General features: G+C 37.2%; 1 protein-coding gene across 2 annotated transcripts in view; it reads left to right on the top strand.

Annotated features, from left to right (window-relative positions):
• Nucleotides 1-24,359, top strand: part of fat4 (FAT atypical cadherin 4) — a 363,521-nt gene that overhangs the window by 22,844 nt on the left and 316,318 nt on the right. The gene's annotated exons all lie outside the window — the stretch shown is intronic.

Here is a 24,359-nt window from a genome sequence, read left to right as displayed (position 1 = left end):
ATTGTCAATTTCGACTATAATTGCTGGTACACTACATAGTAAAAATGAGACAATGTTTTTTCACGACCATGGTGTTACATGACACAGTACAAAAACTAGACTGAGCTACGTAAAAAAACAATACAGGAAAAAAAACTACACTAGATTACAGACCTACCCAGGACTGCATAAAGTGCACAGAACAGTGCAGGCATTACAATAAATAATGAACAAGCCAATAGGGCAGTAAGGTATCAGTCCAGGCTCTGGGTATTGAGGAGTCTGATAGCTTGGGGGAAGGAACTGTTACATAGTCTGGTCGTGAGAGTCCGAATGCTTCGGTGCCTTTTCCCAGAGAGCAGGAGGGAGAAGAGTTTGTATGAGGGGTGCATGGGGTCCTTCATAATGCTGTTTGCTTTGCGGATGCAGCATGTAGTGTAAATGTCTATGATGGTGGGAAGAGAGACCCCGATGATCTTCCCAGCTGACCTCACTATCTGCTGCAGGGTCTTGCGATCCAAGATGGTGCAATTTCCGAACCAGGCAGTGATGCAGCTGCTCAGGATGCTCTCAATACAACCCCTGTAGAATGTGATGAGGATGGGGGGTTAGAGATGGACTTTCCTCAGCCCTTGCAGAAAGTAGAGATGCTGCTGGGCTTTCTTTGCTACGGAGCTGGTGTTGAGGGACCAGGTGAGATTCTCCACCAGGTGAACACCAAGAAATTTGGTGCTCCTAACAATCTGTACCGAGGAGTCGTCGATTTTCAGTGGGGAGTGGTCGCTCCGTGCCCTACTGAAGTCAACAACCATCTCTTGTTTTGTTTGCATTCAGAGACAGGTTGTTGGCTCTGCACCAGTCCGTTAACTGCTGCACCTCCTCTCTGTAAGGTTACTCGTCGTTCTTGCTGATGAGACCCACCGAAGTCGTGTAATCGGCGAACTTGATGATGTGGTTCAAGCTGTGTGTTGCAGCACAGTCATGGGTCAGCAGAGTGAACAGCAGTGGACTGAGCACACAGCCCTGGGGGGTCCCCGTGCTCAGTGTGATGGTGTTGGAGATGCTGCTCCCGATCTGGACTGACTGAGATCTCCCAGTCAGGAAATCTAGGATCCAGTTGCAGAGGGAGGTGCTCAGGCCCAGTAGGCTCAGCTTTCCAATCAGTTTCTGAGGGATGACTGTGTTGAATGCTGAACTGAAGTCTATGAACAGCATTCTAATGTATGTGTCTTTTTTGTCCAGGTGGGTTAGGGCCAGGTGGAGGGTAATGGCAATGGTGTCATCTGTTGAGCGGTTGAGACGGTACGCAAACTGGAGGGGGTCCAGTGAGGGGGACACCAGGGTCTTGATATGCCTCATGACGAGGCTCCTTTGGACCTAGTCCAATGCTGGCTAAGATAGATATCCTTTCTCAGATATTGGGCCCAAATATAGTGGCTAGTGCAGTGCTACTACAATGCTAGCGTCCTGGGTTGAGTTCCGTTGCTACCTGTAAGAAGTTGTGTCTTCTCCCTATGAATTTCCTCTGTTTCTCTCTCCACATTCCAAAGATCTCATGGTGTAATTGGCTGATGTAGGCCAGGGTCTGTTAGGTTGCTTACTCTCTCAAAAGAAACAACTGCTCATTATACTCCAAATGCAATCTGACTAATGCCTTTTGAAGGTTGTTGCAGAATCTTCTTAACCCAAGTACTGAAAGGGGTTAACTGGAAGGCTGCTATCCTTTGCTGAATTGCCTATTGAGGTAGCGGTACACTGTTGATGTAATTCATCCACAACCGCTGGGATCCCAGAAGGGAAAGGAATGAGAAGTTCATCAGGTAAGTATTTATTGTAAGAACAGGAGTGTTTCCCTCAGACCTGTCAAGATTATCCTCACACAAATGGAACCTTGTTATCAGCCAAACACCCCACAATGTCTTATTAGCTCTCTATACTCACAAGGCTGAATTCCTTCAATCTCCTTGCCTCCCACAGGAATGTTGAATACTCCCCCCCTTCTTTCATGCTAATGCTCTCATTGGCATCACCTATCCACTCTCCTGCTGCTTTCAAGCTCGATTTACAGAAAGTCAAACAATTTGGATATTGTATGGGAAACCTGTTGAAACAATTTTAAAGATGTCCTGCCGTTAAGCAGGATGCAATGTGTTTCCAGCCGTAAATTCTACTCTTACCACTTGCTGACTTCCTGGCTTTGAGTAAATATATGGACCAATGTATTTTAGCAGAAGAGGACAAGATGGAAATGATAGAATGGCAGTTGTGGAGAGCCAAGATGAGCTGTGCCATGGAAAAGGTTATGCAGTTCATGATTGTTTTACAATAATAACATGTCCACCAAGATACTTACATCCAAAAGATGAACTGTGGAGGAAAACCAAACAGATGCTTTCCAAGGTTTTGAACCTGTTAATAAAATTCACATTAGTAATTGTTTTTATGATGGCTGATTTTGCGGGTGTTTGTCAAAACTCCAGCTTGGCCTTAAAGATAATGAATGTATTGCCCTTGAAGCCTGGAAGGTTTAATTTGTTTATTTAAAATGGTTGAAAAAACAATTGCACGGTGTACAACAAATATTTTAGCTTTATACCACTTGGTTGAGATGCTAAATAATTGTTACCAATTAGATGGGCTGCAATTCTTTAAAATGCCATATCTTCAAGTCATACCAGATTCTAAAGATTAGCTTACAGGTGCTAAGTTCTCAGGTCAATAGCTTTGCAATTTATTGAAAATGATGTTAACTGACGGACTGTTCTTCTGGACAGTCATCAAACAAAACCACAATTCTGATTTGTGAATGGAACCAACTTACTTCCTCATAAAGTTACAAAGTTGCTCCTCATATGGAATTCTGTGTAGCAGTCACATGGTTCACTCTATAGAATATGACAACTTTAAGAATATTTGAAGAGTTATTAGTTGCCTGTATGATACCATACAAAAATTGGAATATGTGGAAAAATGTCATGGATGCAGACAAAAGTTAAAGGAATATGTTTCTGTAGTTGGATGAATCATGTAACAGTATATTCTGACAATGTGATTTTGGTGTTATGCTTGTAAAACATAATTTCTTGAACATGCCTAATGCAAGTAAGATGTAGGTAATAAAATTAGTTATGAAATATTAAGAAAAAGAAAATGCTATTCTTAAAGCATTTGTTGCATTTAAATAACAGCTTGTAAAATATTTTCTTTGAATTGCATTTTATGGCTTTTCCTGAAAGTAACATTTACATCCTGGCGCACAGATGTATTTTCAGGGTAATTGAGTAAGATTTATGATCAACCTTTGCTCTTAGCTGTCTGCAAAAAAAAGAGCCTGCTATTAGTATTGTAATTAGAATAATAAAAGAACTAAGGAGGGGTAAAGCACAATAGTTTAACGATTGCCTATAAGAATGTATGTGATGATGGCAAAACCTAAAATAGATTTCAGCCTCCAGATTTTTCTTTTCAAGCTTATTATAGGCTTTTGAATCTTGAGATTTATCTTATGAAGCTTATGCAGTGTCATACCCAGATGTGTATATATAAAGTTTCACTTCACAACCAAAGCAAAGTCAACTACAGCTCAAGTTCAATAATTCCCCATAGATTAAAGAGGTACAGTATGCATTGTGACCATGATAATATCAATGATGTGCAAAATATTTACCTGGCTAACTCCATAGGTAGGGTAATCATAGATATTTGGCCTGATCAGGTGAGGGAAGGGGTTGCATGTTCAGTAATGGATTTCCTTTAAATTTTACTAGTCTACTTCTCACTCAAGATGGGTATGAAGAGGACATACACATATATGAAGTTTGGAGGTCCCTAGACCGATTGGCCCCTATTTAAATTGAGTGGAGGGGGTGCAGATGGGGAGGGATTTCTGGAGTGTCTTGGAATGTAACCTTGTGGCAAAGTTGACTGCCTTTTACTGCAAGGTTTGGAGGAGGAAGGTTCTGTGTAAAAAAAAAAAAACACACACGCACACACACACACGCACACGCACACGCACGCACACACACACACACACACACATTTATCTTCTGTCTGCAAGCCAGCCGTAGAGCTGTTTTAGCTGAGCCGCAAAGTCACAGGGGCTTTTCCCCATGGGGCTCCTCTTAAAATGTCATTGGGGTCCAATTGATGCCTTAGTTCCCCAATTAGTATTTATGCATGAAGTTCCTGCGTGATTTCAGCTATACAAAGTGTACTAAAATCAGAAATTGGCAGAAACTGCAGAGGAAATGGAGCTGCTCCAGTTTAACTGCCTGCCTGCTTCTTTCCTGAGCAGAGAACGTAATACCAACCACCCACAATCCGCCTAACCCCTTTTTAATTACATTCCCAGTTAGTTGACTGTTTAAGGACAATGTGGCCTGTTCATGATAGAAAACAAGGAAGTGGCATAAATTTGACATTGAAGTGTTGGCTTGTGTTTCAGTCTGACATCGCTGTACACCCCAGATAATGAAGGCTCCAGATAATGAAGGCTAGACTGAAAGAACAGAGATGGTCAAAGCTGATTAAAAAAAATCAAATTGCTATTGTTTTTTTTAAGTTGAGCAGGTTGCAGCTTTGAGTGCTGCTCCTCCCTCTGCTTTCTCTACCTCAGGATCATATAGCAGAGATTCCGTGAATAATAAACTATAGTGTTTTGATAGCTTTGTGATCAGGAAAATGTATCAACAAACCACTTTCTGGATTTAAGGCTTGTCCCAGGTCTTTAAACCAAAGAAGCAAAATATTCTTCATTTTCCAGAACAAAGGAAGATTTGATTTCTAGCATCTGCATGAAATGTGTAAGCATACTAGCCACCAGTTGTACTTAGATCCCTAAATTCAATCCCATTGAAGTCAACATAATCAAATTTTGGAGGCAATGGGTGGCCAAAATTCAAATATATTTAGAATTGGTGGCTAAAACTTAATTTCTTCTCCAATGTTCACAATTCTTAATTTTATATGGAGAGATAGATTAAGCTAATGTAATGTTATTGCAGGTTACAGAATTTAAAGAGCAGAAGACTTTTTCCTTTGGAGTATGATTACTGACTGAACTGGCAACCTTCAAATCTCTGAGACTTGTTAATATAAAGGCATCTATGTTTGTAAGCAAACCTCTCAGCTTATAGGCAATGCACAAAGTTGAATGCAATTAGTTACTGGACAAAATAGTACTATAGGGTTAACAATGAATGCTGTGCCTCATTCTGCATACATGATCAGTATTAGTTTCCATTAAGAGCTGTGAATGAATGTCACTGATTCTTGGCCAAATGCTATAGCATCAACACAGTTAACATTTACAATGGGATTAATGGCAACAAAGGAAATGGCAGTGCCTAAAACAGAATACTCTCTCACTTGGAGCTCACGCTAATGATTTGATGGGAAATACATGCCAATCAATTATAGTTCCTACATGTTGAGAACAGAAGCTGGGCACATATTCATTTTCTATTAATTGACCAATAGCTTTCAGAAAAACATTCAGAACAAATTTAAAACATGCAACTATCTTACCACACTTAAGAACTCTTTCAGTAAATTGAAACAAACCCAGGAGGACAACAACAGTTCATATTGGATAGTTATATTACTTTAAACCAGTAGTTCCCAACGTGGGGCATATGCCCCACAGGGGGGTAATTTGATTTTTAAGGGGAGCAATTCGAGAATGAGTTATTAATAGTGAATTTTTTCTAGTAAGTCTGTGTGAGTATGAGTGTGTGTGCGAGTTAATACATATGTGATATACAGTATGCATACATAAAAATACTTGTGTATGTACATGTGTAATTGCGTATGTACTGTATATATAGTGTATCACCATCATTACAACCATCAAATAGCTTTCATAATTAAATTAATGAATTGACTGATGTAGGAAGGAACGAATGAACAAGTCCAAACACGTAAGAAACTCGTACGAGGTCGCGCCAATGCTGCTTTTTGCAGTAGCTTTCGCTTCTTGGTGGTGTGAAGGTGTGTACATTGCGTCATCTCTTTTAAATGGTGTATCTGTCTTTGTATGCTGTAGAAACGAATCGGCATTGTTTTATTTATTTATTTATTATTATTTTGATATCACTTAATGTTCTTTTTTTTTACAATTTCTTAGTAATTTCTTCCTCAGAACTTTAACAGTCCTTTGGTTCTTTTATTTTTCTCTTTCATGAATGCCATGTTCTTTGGAAGCTTGTTTAAACCAAGTTAATGGTCTTTTAGGCTTCCTCCAGGTGAATAGGAGTTCACTTTTTGAATAATAAAAATTATATATCAGCACAGGGGGCATCAGGATTTTAGAGGTGATTAGGTGGGGCATGGCCAAAAAAAGGTTGGGAACCACTGCTTTAAACTGTCTCTAAAACGAAGCATCAAATTAAAGATAAAGCAAAGCTTATACATTTTCAAAATATGTTTTACAGCGAGGTAGTAAGATAATATGACTTTTCTGCTGATCTTTGATAGTGTCATTAACTAGTAAGAGTCTTGCAAGATTTAGAGCATATCCAGTAGTAAATTTCAGCATTCTTAATGTGGCTTCTATTTTCTGTATTAGAAAATGGGCCAAGATATGTAGCATATGTATATTAAATTGTTTCTCAATATTTCTCATCACAATACTGTAAAGGGAAAGATCGAGAACATTGCTGTGCCTTGCCCAAATGTACAAGCTTCCTTCTGCACAGAACTACTAGGAAACTGGTCAAATTGTGAACCAAAGTCACTCCAACTTCAGTCATCGAGTTGCAGTGTGCAGATGACATTTGGATTCAACAAATCATCATCAATGTGTTCACCGAAGCATAAAAAACAATAGGCCTTCAAATGATTACCCTCAAAGTAAAAGTTCTCTATGAACCTGCATTTGATGAATAACATTACCTTTTGTCAATAATATCCCCAGTGGGTCCTCAGAAAACATGGATTACTTGCCATATTTTGAACTTGCTCTCAAAGAAGGGTGACATGGAGAATAAAGTTTTCCACTGCCTTCATTGTTCCAGATTGGACTTCAGCTGAATGTTTGACTGTCAACACCATAGTCAAATTTTAAGCTCAAGGTTTTTCAACAGGTGTTATCTCTGCCCGTTTGTATGTTTCTGATGTATTGGATTAGTGTATTAGGCACCTTAGTACATTGGAGAGAATCCCACAATGATGTCTCTGCAAAATCATTATAACCTTTTGGGGCAAGAGAGTGAATTGAAGTTAGAATCATCTCTTAGCCAATCATCCCAGCATTGAGACCCTAATTATGGCCAGTCAATTACAGTGGGCAGGCACATCACTTACGTGCATGAAACTGGGCCCTTGAACCAGACACACTATTTCAAGCGCTTTAGAAGAAAAGATTACCAGGTGGACAGAGTTCAAGAATGTTCTCAAAACCTTTGTGAATGATTGTAAAATTTCGACTGATTTATGTGACTCCTTGGTTTATGACTGTTCAAAATAGACAAGTAACATTTGGGATATCATTGAAAACTCTACTTTATTGAGAACACACAGAAGCGTAGCATAAACAGTGAAAGGAGCATCTGATTATGCACTCACCAGTCTTATCAAACGCTTCCTTTCCCATTTGTGGCAGAGTATGTGGGTCCTCATCAGTCACCTCAGAACATATACAATTCCAGTGGAAGCAGGTTATCCTTGGCCCCAAGGGACCACCTAAGAAGAAGGAACATAAAAAAAATAAACACCATAGTAGATGAGATAAGGCAATTAATTTATATTTGACAGAAAGGTTTTGTTTTGAAAGGTTTGTTTCTATTTAATACCATGTCTTCAGAAGACGCCTGAAGGTACCAAGCTGTGCAATGATTAAGATGAAAATTGTTTACCACTTGAAAGTAATGTCTTTATATATCATTCTTCTAATTTTTCAGCCCTTTTGTTTCATGGAGTTTTTAGTGTATCTGTATTATAGCTGTTTGTATATGGAAGATACAGTCTTTGCACTTCACAAATCTTTGAGCCTTTGCCCTTATTACGACTGATTAAAACCAGATTGTATGAATGAAAAAAAACTGATAAGTAAGTAAATGAGAAAAATGTATTCATTCAGAAAAAATGATAAAGAAGTTTTTGTATAATTTTGGTATTATTTATTTATAGAAGTTTTTCATTTTTTTCTAGCTCATCTGAGGACCTTTAAGGATGACTAATGAAACAAAACTTACCATTGTTCTTACTGTTTATTTTTGTTCCACACCAGTTCACACTACATTAATCTTTCAGGTTGACTTTTACATTTGTTTTTGATTCCTTCAGCCTCCATAGTTTTCTCCACTGTTGCCTCCTGCTGCCACATTTCCTCCTTCAAGGTTGGATTTTACCTGCTATGTATTTCATTGTGGCTGCTATCAGTCCCATTTCCTGATCCTGGTAGTTTTATTGCCTCCTAAGAATCAAGGTATATCAAATCACTAATATATTCAACTTAAATGCTCAGTGATAATTTCTGGAAGGAAGAGCAGCTTGATTGTGAGAACAATGGTAGACCTTGTGCATGACGGAATGATATTGTACCAATCGAACTAGATAAGACTCCTACTTATTTGAGTAGATGCTCAATGCAGTACTGGAAAATGGACACAGAAATAATTAACCTGAATGTTGGTCACATTTGAAATGCCATTATTTCCTAAAAAAAAAATTATATCACTATAAAAGTACAATGAGTGACTTCTGCCGTTGTGTTCTTTAAGGCCTGGACCTCTATAGCAGTGAATTTTAAGAGCTAATTGTTCCATTATGTTCGATTTTGTTGAGTCTTGAAGACGGCTCAGTGGGAGGTGAATGTAAACAAACTGTGGTATGTTCTACAGCTCCTCATAGTGCCATTGATAACATTTCTGGAAGTTAACAGCATTACCTGGCTGTGGTCCCTGAACTACCATTCATAAACAGAAAATAATATATTCATACAGTATATGAAAGAATATTCAGTCTACTTTTTGTTGCCTGCAAATGCAAATATTTTTCACCTAATCCATGGATGCTTAAAAAAGGAAGACTTTGTAAAATGTAAACAAATTATGAAGTATAAACAATGAAGGGACAAGGGTATAGATTTTTGATTCAATGGAAAGCTAAAACCTGTTATGTAGAACTTTGAGAGATGAAATGTTGGATAAAAAGGTTTTCAATTGTCATTAAAGGAACAAATGTCTATCAGTTGTTTTGAGGATTGGTTGAATTATTTATTCATATATCATTTAGCTAATGCATTTGCATTTGCCATTCTATTGATACACAGTACTTTAATAAAATCTAACTTTTAACTAAAGATTCAGAAAGATCAAAAGCAAAATCAGTCTTCACAGAAATATAGAACAAATATGGAGTAAACGTGTCTACACCATTGTAAAATTTTGTTGCTTGAGATTTTCCTTGAGAATATAGTGTTACCAGTTCTATTGTTTCCCCTATATTAAACATCCTCAATACATTGATATTGTTCTTTGGTAAACCATATCATGAGAAAGCCATCAGTTACAGCCTCTGAATGAGATGGGTGTGGTTATTTCCAATTCTAGCAATGCTTTTTAAGGATATTGTCTTTGTTTGAAGATTATAGACATCCTTTCTGAGGAGAACAAGTTCAAATTATTTGCCAAACGTTGGTGGAAGTTGAAATAGACAATCTCCTGGCATTGTGTTCTTGCTGAAGAATGAATATATTTTCACTCCATTTAGTTCATTAAGACATTGTCTTTTGTTTTGGAAAACAGGAAACTAAGTCATTTTTCTATATCATGGCTCTACTTTCCAACAATATGTTATATGCAGCACAGAACAGGATTTTACTGTTTTGTGTAAACAGTCATTTTACTTCCTGTGGATAGGTTTGTAGAATTCTGGGTTCTTCATTCTTCCTTAGATACAATCTCTATCCCACTATTCAGAGGTGTAATTGGGAAGTAAGGGTAGAGTCCATAGTGATCATAATGATTATCATTTCAACTGTTTGTGTTAGAGCATTACAATTGAATCTTTTCTGCCTCCCTGTAGGGTTCTCAAAACTTGATATTTCTGCATTAGAATATTTTTCTTAAAGGAGTTTCTCTTTGGTTAATACATTAAAAATGATGGATGCATTTCTGTTGGTTGGGGAGCATGCTTTTGATCAGAAACATTTGACTAGCTAACATGTTAATGCTGCTGGAGTTATGCAGCCCCCTGTTTAGGCCCCCACTTGAAGCTAACCATTACTGTGAGCAACTAAACTGGAGATTTGTCAGCACTGATAACATAAGTAAGACTTGATAGAAAGGAGAACTTTGCCTGGAAAAAAAAAGTAGCTGTCATGAAGAAGAAATTTCATGCAGGAAATACGCTGAACAACCCTGGCTTTAAGCAACAGTACTGGACAGAAGAATGTAAAATACAAATCCAATGTCAGGATGAAACCATTAATCAAATTCATAAATATAAATGCAATGAGGATATGAAGGATTTTAAAAATATGCGTATGCAATCAACAGTGATTCCTTGAACAACTGATTGGAATTCCTATCTGTTTTATTTTTTTAAACCAGTGTTACTTTTAGATAGATTAGCTGAAGGAATGCAACTCTTAATCATGGAAATTTTTAAAACTTATATTACACAAACACTTATTAAGCTTACAATTACTTTAGAAATCCACATATAATATTTCTATCACATAAAATGGAAGTTTGTACTGGTTTGAATTTAGAATTTGTAGCCAAACATAAAATGGATTATATTGGCCATTCAATAAAAGTTACTTGTTGAATTCTATTTGAAAAGTTTATTTTTAAATCATGGACAGCCTTACTTTCTAATGTATTTCTGACTTCAAGCTTCATTAGTAATCTATGAATATGCATTTGGCTAGTGTACATTATTACTGCCTGGTGTATATTTTCTTTTCTGTGGGTCACTTGTCCATCAGGCATTGGTATGTGTGAATACAAAAATAAGGCACCTATGGGGAAAATGAACCTTAGCCTACTCATTTTTTTACTGAAATGTTCGTCTTTGATTTTGTTGGTCAAATTTTAATTGTCCTTTGTGAATATTCTAATGTTTTGTGGGCGACAGGAGTGAAAAGCACAGACTTTTTGTAAATGTGTTTCCTTTTATTGTATCAAGATTACGTTACTTTATTGTCACCAAACAATTGATACTAGAATAGATACTATAAACTTATAGATTAATTTCTCACCTTGAGTGATAAGTAAAAGATACTTCTCTAATCTTGCTATGTGAAGTCTGTTTAGGCAGTTTCCCCTCAGCCAACCATAACAATATGCTGTAATTTTATACTAATTAGTATTAAATCTAATTCAGGACATTGCAAGGCCAGCTGTTGTTAAAAAAGGAAGTAGAATTGTGTATGTTCCTATGGGATTTAAGAGGAACAGAGTAAAGAGAACCTTGCTTTACATTTGATCAGTGCTACCTTTGATCCTTCTGTGCTTGATTCTACACAAATGCAGACCAAAACTAACTGTAATCCATTTGATAAATCTGGTAGTGAGATGAATTTGGCTGAGGAAGGCAAAGGCAAGTCAAAAACACCTTAGTTATACACCATACAATTATTTTTATTACATGTTCCTCAACTAATATGTAGAGACATACTTGAACAAGTTTAGATAATTAAATGTTTTTTGTTAGGAAAAGGGTGGTTCCTTCCAGTATGATTTATGTGCCTTTATTTTCTATGCCTCATTTATAAAGGCCTATTTGACACCTCATCCAGTCGATACACTGTTATGAAACCAGTAACTGGTTTCACTTACCAGCAAAGATAGATATGTCAGTTGAAGTCCAATGGTACTATTTTCAAAAGTTTTATTAATAAAGGGGCACAAAAATTAAGGTTAATACAAGCATTCAGATAACATGCGTCAATACTCAATCTAAAACGCAGGTACATTAATAATCACTCAGAAATAAGCTCTTTCGTTGTCTAGGGTATAATACTGAGTCCAATTGGAAATATAAAGAGTCACTCTGAAGTCTGCAGGCTTTTCCCTTTTGGTTTCACGTGTTGGAGAGAGAGAGAGATAAACGGAAAAACTTGCCCAAAACATCCGTGGAATCAGGGGAGCGATCTTCCCCGTTGTTAGTTAAAAGCGATCTTCCGTTGGTTCTAGCCACAAACTCCGCATTCGGAATTTAACGCACGTGGCTTCCTTCAAAATGGCTTCCCTTTCCCACGGGAAGCGGTATCGTGCTTCTTGGTGTCTCCTTGGTGCGTCTGAGGGTCGTCCTCTTTCAGACCCTTCTTTATACTGCCTCACGGGATCTCAGGTGTCAATCAGGTTGCAGGTGATGCAATCTCTCTCTCAACCAGCCCACTTTGCCCGAGGGCTTTACAATGTCCCTGCGAGTTGGCACGTCTGCAGTTCCCAGGTGTCTCCTGAGAACAATGCCACAGTCGCCAGCTTTTGTCCCAGTGGAATGCGGTATCCAGCACGTCGCTGTCTTTCCATTTCCTGTGTCCATTCGGCATGTCTCTCTCTCTCGGGTCATTGACCCCCCTTTCACTAGGGCTCTTGCAATTCTCACAAAGGAGGGGGCTGGTATCATAACAACACAAATCCTGCTAATTTCAAAGTTCTTCCATATGTGGCTCAAAGCCTTTCTTGGTCTACACTTTGAAGCATAGAATCATAGAAAACTACGGTACAGAAAAACCCCATCCATAATGACTGTGATGCGTGATTTGCCTGCATTAGGCTCATGTCGCTTCACACCTTCCCTTCCAAATGTCTTTTAAACATAATTGTTTTTGCTTTTAATTTATATTGTTAGCACCTTACCACATATTATATGCTCCCTTGTCTACTTTTCGAAAAATATAACATCACAATTTTTCAGATTGACTTCCCTTGCCCACTGTTCTACCCAACTGTCAGGTCAATTGATAAACTTCTGTTTTCCAGCTTTCTTCCTCATATCAATTGCATCAGTTTTTGCAGGCTTCTTAATTTACGAATCCAAACCCTAAGTAATTAATACATACAATGAAAAGTGAGGGACATAAATCAAGCTTTGAAGAACCCTATATCAATAGTTATTCAGCCACTGAGTCACTAGTGACTTATTATTTAGTTCCTCCCACTGAGCCTGATTTGGACCAACTTGCTAATTTTCTTTGATCATATGGACTTCTATTTTTCTGATCATTTGATTAATGTCATTTTGTCAAATTTTTACTGAAGTCCAAATGTGGCTTCAGTATGTACAAAATACATGATAGTTTACTTGCCAAGATGACTTCAACACCATCTTTTATAGCTACAAGCCCTTCCACAAGCACCTCAGTAGTACCTGCATGTGAAGACACCACCTTGAAATTCTTCAAACTACTTTGGATAAAAGTTGCCATTCTTTTACTGCTGCTGGGTCTAAATATCACAACTCTCCTCTTAGCAACATTGCAGAATTACTTTCGGTAGCAATTCAAGAAATTCACCAAAACCTACTTAAGAGAAATTTGTGATGAGTGCAGCTCTTACCAAGGATACCTACATGTTAATAATGAAAGTAAGTTGCATCAATGTATTTTAGGTTCTGCTTCATAATCTTTTTCCTACTTCCTTGTTATCTGACCATAGTACCTCATTCCTGACTTTGTCATTGTCAATATTACTGATGTGGACCACATTTTCTTACAGTTCATTTTCTCCCTCAGAAAGTTCTGTAGTTGTTTAATACTAGCTTTCACACTGACACCAGGGAGGCAGCATACCATTCTGGAATTAAGTGAATTGCTGCTTGAACATTTTGTCTGTCCCAAACCTGATAACTTACTTATAACTTATAAATCTTGCAGAAAGTTCAGACATAAATTTCTACACCCTCCAAAGCAACTTCCTGTCTGCTTTTTTTTTTATTTTTCCTGCCTTTCGAGTCATTTCCCCTTTGAGAAAATACTTGCTTTTAAATTAAGCCCTTTCTATTTCTAAGCATAACTCTTTGTTTATTCACTATTGCGAAACCTGATTGTACACTCCTTCCTCAGTTTCTCCCTTTGCAAAGTCACAGTTGTTTACCTTTAACTTATAATAATCCAAATTGAAATAACATGTTATTGGCTGTGATCTGTTTCAAAATAACTGGAAAGCGAAGAAAACTGACTGAAACAAAGGATGGGGGAGGTTATTTTTGGTACTTTACCAGCTGAATTTTATAACGAGATTTAAAATGCCATATGGTTTATGTCTTGAAAATATAAGAGTTTTGCTTGACTTCTTTAGATTTGAAAAGCACATTGATAAGTTTTATATATGTTTGTGTGTGTTTTAGAGATGCATTATGTTCGAAAACAAACTACAGATTGGAGGAGGGTAAGGCAATGGTTGTTGAGAAAGAATGGGAATGATCTAATACATTGTATAGAATAGAATGTAACATTAAAATGATTTTAGTATGAAGAATACATTGGCATAATATCTTAAATCTTGCCCTTTTACTGTTAATGTTTGGCTTCAATCCAGTGCAAATACAATTCAAAATTCTGGCAATTACTAATATTTTACCCCAAGTACAAGAAGAGGGAATCATCAACAACAAAGTGCCACAATCTGGATGAATGGTGGTTTTGAATAACACTTACACTTCACTCTGCAGAGCACTTTCTGCATGTGTGTAGCTAGCTTAAAGATAGATTTTGCAATTAAAACCTGAAAATGAAATTAAATTCCAATAGCTATAAAGATCCTAATGTCATAACATAACTTTGTGATTTATAAGTTTTATACAGTGATAAATTATATTTCATTTCACCTTAAATCTGCAAAAATGAAAATACATACTTTATTATTTTTCAGTTTTTTGGACAAAATGCCATGCACATTGATTGTCAGGTCATTCTTGCAACTTGGCCTGATTTCGGTCTGATTCATGATATCTCTGATCCTCAATTCTTACAATCAAAGTTCATTACGTTATGTCCAAAATAAATTCTTAAAAAATGTTGCTCTGTTGTTATAAAGAAAGATAATGACACATAGATTGTTTTGGTAAGGCTTTGGTGGAAATTTTTATCATTTGAACTTCCCTTTTGGTGGTCATGCAATTTTTTAACATATCCTTTCAGTGATCCTAGCTGTGATCATGAAAACTGACCACTTCTCAATGAGAGGTTACTGTCAAAATTACTAAAATGCTCAGGGCCAAATATCAGACATTGCTAATCATTCACATCTTTAGTGAAGGCCACAAGAGCTATCACACAGCGTAAGAAAGTAAAGGGAAACAAATGTGAGAGAGACAGAGTTACATCAGTGGCTCCCATCCTTCACTCATAAGGGTACAGTCAAAATGTAGTTACTTTTTCTGGTGGGATTATAAGTGAAAAATGAGTCAAATATTAACTTTAAAAATGATGTATTGTATTTTTCAAGTTATAAATTTCATAAATGCATTGTGATGTACATGAATATGTATTAGTCATGAATTTTGGAAGCAATCTCCTTTTTTCCTATGAAGAAAGCTATCCTGCTGAAACTACTATCATCCACTGAGTAAACAAATTGGAAAAAGTAATGTTGAGGTATCCTTGCAGAGCAGGAATTTTGACTGATAAGCATTTACACATATTCAGTTCAGTTATTTTGGAAGCAGTATTTTAAGATTTTCTCTGCGGAGACTGGAAGGAGATCCCTTTGGTATATTAAAAGTCAAGCAGACTAATTGATGATGACTGTTAAAGATATCCCCTGTGGTAGGTGTCAGCTGTCCAGAATTGATATCAAATTGGTCTCTTTACAGACCCGTTATGAACTACCTTTGTTTTTATAAATTTGGTCCAACTGAATCTTTTTACGGTTCTCCTTTAAAGAACCAAATGCATAGGCGGTAAAAGATTTCTTGAAAAGGAAAGAATTCCTATGCAAAGTGACTGTTACAACATACTTGCACAGAATTTGCAAGCTGATACAATATCCTATTAGGTTCAACCTTGTAAAACAAATTAATGACACCATATGTAATTGAAGCAGTTATGGCCTAAGTCAGCACTGTTGTTTGTTTATACTAACTTTTCTCAGTTGAATTTCAGCTCTGGATGCAAATTAATGCAAACTCCTTTTATTATTTTGCTAATAGCTGTCAATTGTCATGATTAATGAAAAATCAGATATGTGAAAATTCAGTTCCAAGTAATATGATTTCCTTGATCCCTGTGTATTAATAATGTTTTATACTAATGACGTTACTATAGGGTTCTTTGAAATATCAGCTAGAAACATCTCACCTTAACCATACAGTTCAAAAACTGTTATGTTTTAGTAAAGTAAGAGGCAGTGTGTTAATAATTAACAAATTATGTGAATGGATATGAAAGTTGTAGAGTCATACAGCATGGAAACAGGTCCTTCAGTCCACTGAGTCCACACTGACCATTAAATACCCATTTATACTAACTCCACACTAATTTCATTTTATTTTCACTTCATTCTCATCAACACTGTGCAATTTCACCACTCACGACCACAATGCGGGCAATATACAGCTGCCATTTTACCTACCAAACCACTTGACTCTGAGATGAGGGAAGAAACCAGAGCACCAAGAGGAAACCCACATGGCAACAGTGAGAATGTACAAGCTCCACACCTAGGTCAGGATTCGTCCAGGTTGTTCAGCTAGGAACAGCAGCAGCTCTGCCAGTTGCACCACTGTGCTGCCCAAGATATTGTGGATTTTCGGATGGTTGATAAAAGCTGAGTGAATATTGCCAGTTCATTAAGTTAACATTTCTGTTTCCTTGGATATTTAAAAAGGATCCTTGAAATATGCACATTTGGGAGGCAAATCACATAGGATGACATTATGGATAAGAGCAGAGGGAGCTAATACTGGAATTAATGCAGAAAGCATCATATACCTTTCAGTGTGGAGCATTGATTTTATAGCAGCATTTCTGATTTGCAGCTCATTGCCTTAGATAACACTCCCTTTACACAACTTTACCTCTGTTCAGCAGCAGGAAAAAGCCTTAATGAAAAGAGTTTGCAATTTCTTACGTGTTCAGTTATGCCTACAAATTGCAAAAGTCATCAGAATGTGGCACAAAACCGCTGGAATAGTTTCTGCTAATTTGAATATTTCTGCATGATGTATTTGTACTGAATATGAGTGTGTTAGCTGCTATTCCCCTTGCAGTGTGATTGGATAAATAATCAAGAGGGCATGCAGGTTAGGACAAACTACTGAAAGGGCATGTCCTCACTGAAATCTGACATTACTGCAGGCACAACTGCAACTTAAAGCAGAGCAAGGACCATATTGCCAATGGCTATGAGGATATCTGTTTCAATCAACTTTTGCTATGTGCCTGGCAATTTTCAAACCAACTCTTTAAATTTTTGCAATATCTCACACTTTGCTGTTTAAGTGTGCTCTCTGAGACTACCTATGCAAAAAAGCTAAATAAAAGTAATTACCTCTTGCTAAATATCAGCAGGCAGAGGGAGCTTATGGCTTTGTTGGAATGCTGGGTGTTACTGGAGCCACCTGTCAGCTTTAACTCATATCAGAAGGAAAAAGGACTCTGCTCACTTAATGTCTATTTGTTCATCCATAAGTAGGAGATAATACAGGTCACTTCCCTATTTCCTGACAGAACTCTGATAAATGAACCACCTTGGCAAGCCCAAAGGACCCTTATTGGACAACAGAGAGCATTCGCTGAAGGAAAATGTTGTCTCTGGTCCTGAGTCCATGCACGTGCCCACAGCATGCATAAGGATGTCCTAATTTTTCACAAAATCTGATAGAATGGGAGTTTTGATGTCTTAATTTCTGCAGTTGACAACTTCTATCACATGTTCTGCTTTCTTCTCACAGTCCAAAGACTTAGGTAGACAAATTAAGTGGCTACTGCAATTTGTACTTTGTGTGTAAAAGAGTGCTAGAGTTCAGAGAGAGTTCATGGGAATATTATAATCTAATGAAATTGGATTCTTGTAAATGTGCATCTGAAAGTTGCTGTGAAATGTTTGTGTCTATGTTATATAACACTATAGCTATTGAAGAGTTTGGGGTTGGTGTTATGGAAGGAAGCAAGCAACCTGCATATGTTTAGCTGACCCAACTATACCAGTCCCAAAGCATGCTCTATTTTCAAATTTCTTCAGAAAATATCACCCATCCCTAACTACTTTGAGAAGGTGGTAGTGGAAAACCTTTTTGGCAATTGAATGACTTGCCAGCCAATATCAAAAATTATTTATGAGTCAGCTACATTTCTGTGGCTCTGGGACCACATATAAGCTGAGCAGGGTAGGGTGACATATTTCCTTTACTAAAGAATGTGGCTAACCAGATAGGGTTATAAAGACAATGCAGTAGTTTTATATTTACTATTACTGACACTTGATTGTTTTGAATTCCTTATCTATTGAGTTAACCAAATTAGCTTTCTCTATTTGAGTTTGAATATGGGATTTAAACATCTGGAATTATTTACTGTGCATTTGCGCTTTATCCCTGAGTTGATTTTGCTTGACAACAATGCAAAAAAAAACCCAAAATAAATATTCCATGTCAAATTGATAATAAAATCATATAAAAGCTAACATATTGCATATCCTTGTGCCTTTATTTGAGCGGCAATTTGTGGAGGGCTTTTTCACTTTTATTGGTGAATATGATCTTAAGCACCTTTGGCCCTTGTAAACTGGCAGACTGGCTGCACTATCCCTACATCTGATTGAAAGGTCCATTGACTGGCTAATAGACAACTGCATGGGCACTGGCAGAAGGGTAACAAAGGTGAAAGTAGGTTCATACTTGGTGAAACCAGCATTGCTCCTGTTGGGCATTTCAGAATGGGTTTCTGAATAATTGTGCCACTCTGAAAAGCTCTTGCATAATGTGGTCCATAGCCTTGAAGGCTGCAATCTTATCTTGCACGGCAAAGCCTGAATTTGCCCTGTGGCACTCATTCATCACATAGTGTTGCATGAGCTGCAATTTGGCATTGCAAAGTTGGCCTTTAGACATCGTCTTCTTGTTGGATACTAAAACAGACTTGGTCATCATAATTAGTTTGGCCCCCGAGAAGAGAATTCATTAGTTCTAATTAACATCTCATTTACCAAAGTCTCTGATGCAAAATGTAAAAAAAAAATGAGCCTACTCTCAGCCATCTAGTTTACCATGCTAGAATGATGTGAAGAATAATTGCCTACATTGTACCAGTAAGAATGTGGAACCCTTCAGGCCATCTTTAATGCAGTAGACTTTCTTTATTGAACTGGAGCTAGCCACTTACAATAGTGGTCTCCTGCTGATGTGCCATTCATTATCAGGGCTAGTATTGGCTGAATGGTGGTATTGTAAAAGTGACTAGACACATTCAGTTGGCTTTCTGCCTGAATCCCACTCAACGGGTGCAGGTTAATTGTGCATCAAGATCTTTGCACTGGTTTTTGTGGTCTGTTGAATTCTGCCTCTGGTGAGCCCCAGTGGTTCTAATTACAGTTTAAGGCCAACGTTGAGCCCTATACTTTTGGGAGAAAGTAGCATTTGCAAGAGTGTCGAACAGGGTTAGTGCTTCTTGGTGCTGTGCCAGTCACTGTGGTATTAGTGGCTAGTAGCAGACCATGCAGTAGAAAACACAGTAAACCAATCCACCAAGTTTATTTCTTCCAGTTCATTTTTCTTGTGCAAAGAACCTTCAGGAGATGGGAAGGGTCTACAGCCATGTACATACAGTATATTTAAATGGTCAACTTTATTAATTTTTTACTTCATGCTTTTTGAGGAATTAAGGTTCAAGTAAATTCAGGCTATTTGTACTATTATGAATTATAGCAGTTTTGAACAAACTCGAGCAGCGAAACAAAATAGTAATCAATGCATCATTTGTGACTGTTTTGTGTGTTTATTGGGGGAAGTGTGAATAGTCTTTTGTGGTCATGATCATCTACCAAAAGAAATACAGTTATCTGTTTTTTTTAACTACAAGACTGTGACACAGTAAGTGCTCTCTTGAGAAATGGGCCCCTAGCCTAGAATAGTATCAGAATGCATGTTATATTGTTCTTATTTTGTAAAAAAAAGGTGCTTACATAATGATACCAAAATGATTTGGAAAAAGCACTGCAATGCTGGCCTTCTGCCAAGAAATTCAAAGAACTCTTAAATCATATTACTTTTTAATCAGTATTTTCTGTGGGCTGTTGCAGCCTTAATTTGTTCAATGTGTGGTTAATGAATATGGTTATAAATAATCTGTTGAAATTTATGCCGTCCATAAAGATTTTAAGATTTTTTTTGAAAATCAGCAATATAGTAATCTCTGACGATAAATTATTTTTGCACATTTACTTTTCTGTTTGTACACACCATATATTCAATTGGCTAGCTAAACTCTTTATTTTTCTCCTTAATTTTTGCTGGTTTAATGGAAAATATTGCTTGAAAAACTTAAAATTTTAGACCTGGCCCCTCTCCAATCACAGGCTTAAAACATTTAATGCTCTAGCCAATTGGTATGCAACTTCTATGTTTCTATGCAACTTCTTCACCAATATTACTTTGGGACCAGTATCTTCCATTTTGTTATGGCATAGGATGAACAGATTTTTCTGACTTCACTCTTCCCTATCCTTCTGAATTATGACCATTTTTGATAAATCTAAGCAATAATTAGAATTTTATTCAGCTTGTCAATTGCTAATGAAGATAAGAAGCAGATAGAGTTGTAAAATACAGTTTTATTTTAAGTTATTCATGCTTAGAACCTCTACTCACCCCTATTTACTTCCTCCAGCTACTGAGTGAATATGACTTGAAGTGATACCTTTTTAGACAGCCCCTCTCCAATTACAGGCTTACAAACATTGACTCTTCTGTGTTATTGACATGCAACTTCACAAGCTTTACTTTGGGACCGGTATCTAACTTCTTTATCTGAGGAGTGTCAAGTTAGGTGGAGTAGGCTTTGAGCAGCAAGGAGGCCTCAGTTATATCCTGCAGGCTATGACAACTTACTGACTGAAAGGATTTTGAATTATCTTTTAAAAGTTTCTGAGAGTCATAGACACTTAAGTATCTTCAAAAGATGTAAAAAGGTAAAAATATATTTAATTGAAAGTGCATTAAAATACTAATAAATACATGAAAACATTAAAATAAAATCTGTAAAATAGTTTTGCACAGAGCTTATTAAGCGTTTAGTCAAACCAGTTTGCCATTTTTTTTTGCCAGATTTACAGATATAAAATTGAGAGCTGGTTGTGAAGCAAATCTTGGGCCTTCTCTTCAATAAGTTACATTCCACTGTAGTAGAGTGGAAAATCAGATTCACTGACAGAAGAACTTGGACAGCCATCTTTTGCCTCATATGCATTTACATTGGAGACATGCTGATGTGTAAGGGACCAGTGGTGCTTTCCTTTGAAAGTACCTGATACTAAACTAAATTTAGGCCAATAAAATGAGGAAGACTATTTGTCCTGACTTAATTCCAATGCAGAACAACTATACTGTCATCCTAATCACAATACTGTATCTATATTTTGCGCTGATTAATTATATCAGTTCCAGATGAATGTAAATAATAGCATGGTTTACTGCTTTGATCAGCTTTCCACTCCCACAATCAGATTACTTTTTTCCAGAGTGACTTTACTTACTCTGCTTATTCTCATATTTATCTAAATACTACCTCTGTAGTTTCTTCTTTTTAACTAAAAAATTCTGAAATCTAGCTGCTCCTTATTTGAATCCACAAAACAGTATGTTTCTGTTTATTCTGATTTATTTTCTGTACAATGTGTGAAGCACAATTACAGTGTTAATCATAGTACTGACCATTTCATTGAAAGTAATACTGTGTACAACACTCATAGTTGCTGAAAATACGCATAGCAGGCAGATACTGACAATCCTGTTGCACTACTGATTTAACAACCCCCACATGGGGGTTCAGTGATGCAGTTTAAAACTCTGTTTTTAAAATTTTTTAAAATTTGTTTTTAAGTTGTACCAGTGTTTACTTGTATGTGAGATCTCCTCTCTGCCCATCAAAACATGCAGGTAAAACCATACAAACTGCTGGAGGAACCGAGCTGGTCAGGTAGCATCTATAGAAGGAAATAAAGTCAACATTTAGGGCTAAGATCCTTTTGAAACATCAACTCTTTATTTCCCTTCATAGATACTGCCCGACCTGCTGAGTTCCAACAGCTTTTCGTGTGTGTTGCTCAAGACTTCCAGCATCTGCAGAACTCCTCATGTCTGTGAAATACATGCAGGTGATTTATTGAAGGAGTTCTGGCTCCAGAGAAATATTGATTAATGTCTTCAGTGCTTTTAATGGTTAGTAAAGCCTGCAGAAAGCAAGAAGTCATGCTTTCCACGTATAAAATTTTTTCTTTTGCATCCAATTCAGGGAATTTGTTGTCCAATCCTTGGTCTTCAGCATAACAGGGAGAACATTTCTACAGAGGAGAGAAAGCAGAGGTTAGAAAAGTGGGCAGAAGAAGAGCAAAAGTGACTAGTGCTCCTCACAGAAAGAGCTATTTACCTTTGGAATTTTTGGTAGCAGTTTTCTATGAGGAGAAGTGCTTGAAGGAATTCAGCTTCTCCAAGTGGATCTGATGGAACCATGCCATTTAGTTAACCACGACTACAGCCAGAGAAAAAGACCAGGTCTGTAATGCCAGTGGCCGAAAGTCTATGTACTGGAGGATATTTTACATACCTAGTGTACTGTGGCAAACGCTGTAGTTACAACTACAGCCAGAAAACAGGCTAAGCACTTGACAAATCATTTGTATCAGAAGAGCAGAGGAAGTGGAGGAGAAGGGTAAGGTTGGGTAGGAAGAAGAGGGAAAGAAGAAGAAATGTTATGAACTACTTCCTGGAGATGTACTGATCCTAAAAGTTTCAGCAAGTTCAGTTTTAATTCTTCATTCCACTCAAGTTTTTATTTACATTCTCTCTATTTCTGACCATCACAGAGAATAGAGGCCAACACCAAATTATCTAGATTATAATTACACATTCAATAATGACAAAATCCACACAAACATCAATGACATACACATGTTCATTCCTTCCGTGCCTGTGATCCTTTTAGAATTTACATCTGTAGTTGAGTATTTTTGGCAAAACCATCAATGATGGCTCATCCCAAATTGCCCCTCAGAAGGCAATGGCAAGAGCCTTTTTGTTCTGGTAGTAGATGTATGGTCTACACTGTGAAAATACTCTGAAACACTGTTGAGGACTTACTTCCAATGACAGTAAAGGAATGGTAGTATAAGTCCAAGCCTGGATAGTGCTAATGGTGTGGAATGTGAAGGGGCAGCTTCACTTGGTTCGGTCTGTAACTCCAGCTGTTTTCAGTAGTGATGATGATGAAAATGAAATGTATGGCTGAAGAAGCCTTGAAGAGTGATTGCAATGTATTTTGCCTATATTACAACACTGCAACTATGTTGTAGTTGTGGTAAAAGGCAATGGTAGATTGGATCCCAAGTAAACACACTGCTTTGAATTGGATGGCCTTGAGCTTTGAGAACATGGTTGAAGCTTCCTTCATATGGTTAAACACGATATTATATTGGAAGCAAAATTATGATGGAACAATTAAAAATTTGAGCCTCAGTCAGGGATTTGAGGAAATGTTGCAGTGATTTCCTAGGAGTCAAATTGTTGATATGCACAAAAACATAACTACCTTGCTTATGTTTGCAATCTGTGGAGAATTTTCCTCTGGATTTCTGAAGTTACTAATTTTACCTTCAGTTTGCTCTGGAATTCTTATTTTGTTAATGCTTATACTAGACAGTTATGAAGTTTGCAGCCCTAACTGAGCATTAAAGTGCAGGTAAATAGTAAGTATTTTTTATTTGATAGCACTAACCATCTGCTGTAATTGGAAGAAGACTATAGAGATGTAGTTGTGTCTTGTGGATATAACATATCAAGACAAATTGCCTCAATAGCAGTATTGGCTATGTTGCAACTAGTTCTGAGGCCCATGTTATCAGAAACAGAAGCTGGGATGTTGACTGGTTCTAAGGCCTTGGATTTTTTTCAATGTTGTTAACTGTTTCTTGCTGTCATAAAGAGTAAATCAAATTGGCAGAACACTATTGTTAGTGACCCCCAAGAACAAACTGAGTTGATTCAGTCACTTGAGCTTCTGGTTGAAAATCAAGGAAATCAAGAAAATCAAGTGCAAGGAAGTGGCAAGTTGAAGATCACAGATGCTTTTATCATGAATGAGGAAAGCTGATCCCTGCACTGTAGTGCCACTTACAGTCTCCTGGGAAACACTTCAATGATCTTTTTTAATCTGTTGGACAGCAGGCTGCTGGAGTGCCATGGTAATCTAAAGCTTTTTCAGCAGTAGAATCCAG

Source organism: Hemitrygon akajei, chromosome 4 (genome assembly GCF_048418815.1).
Source record: "Hemitrygon akajei chromosome 4, sHemAka1.3, whole genome shotgun sequence".
Taxonomy (NCBI): domain Eukaryota; kingdom Metazoa; phylum Chordata; class Chondrichthyes; order Myliobatiformes; family Dasyatidae; genus Hemitrygon; species Hemitrygon akajei.
This window is presented reverse-complemented; position numbering and strand designations above follow the sequence as displayed.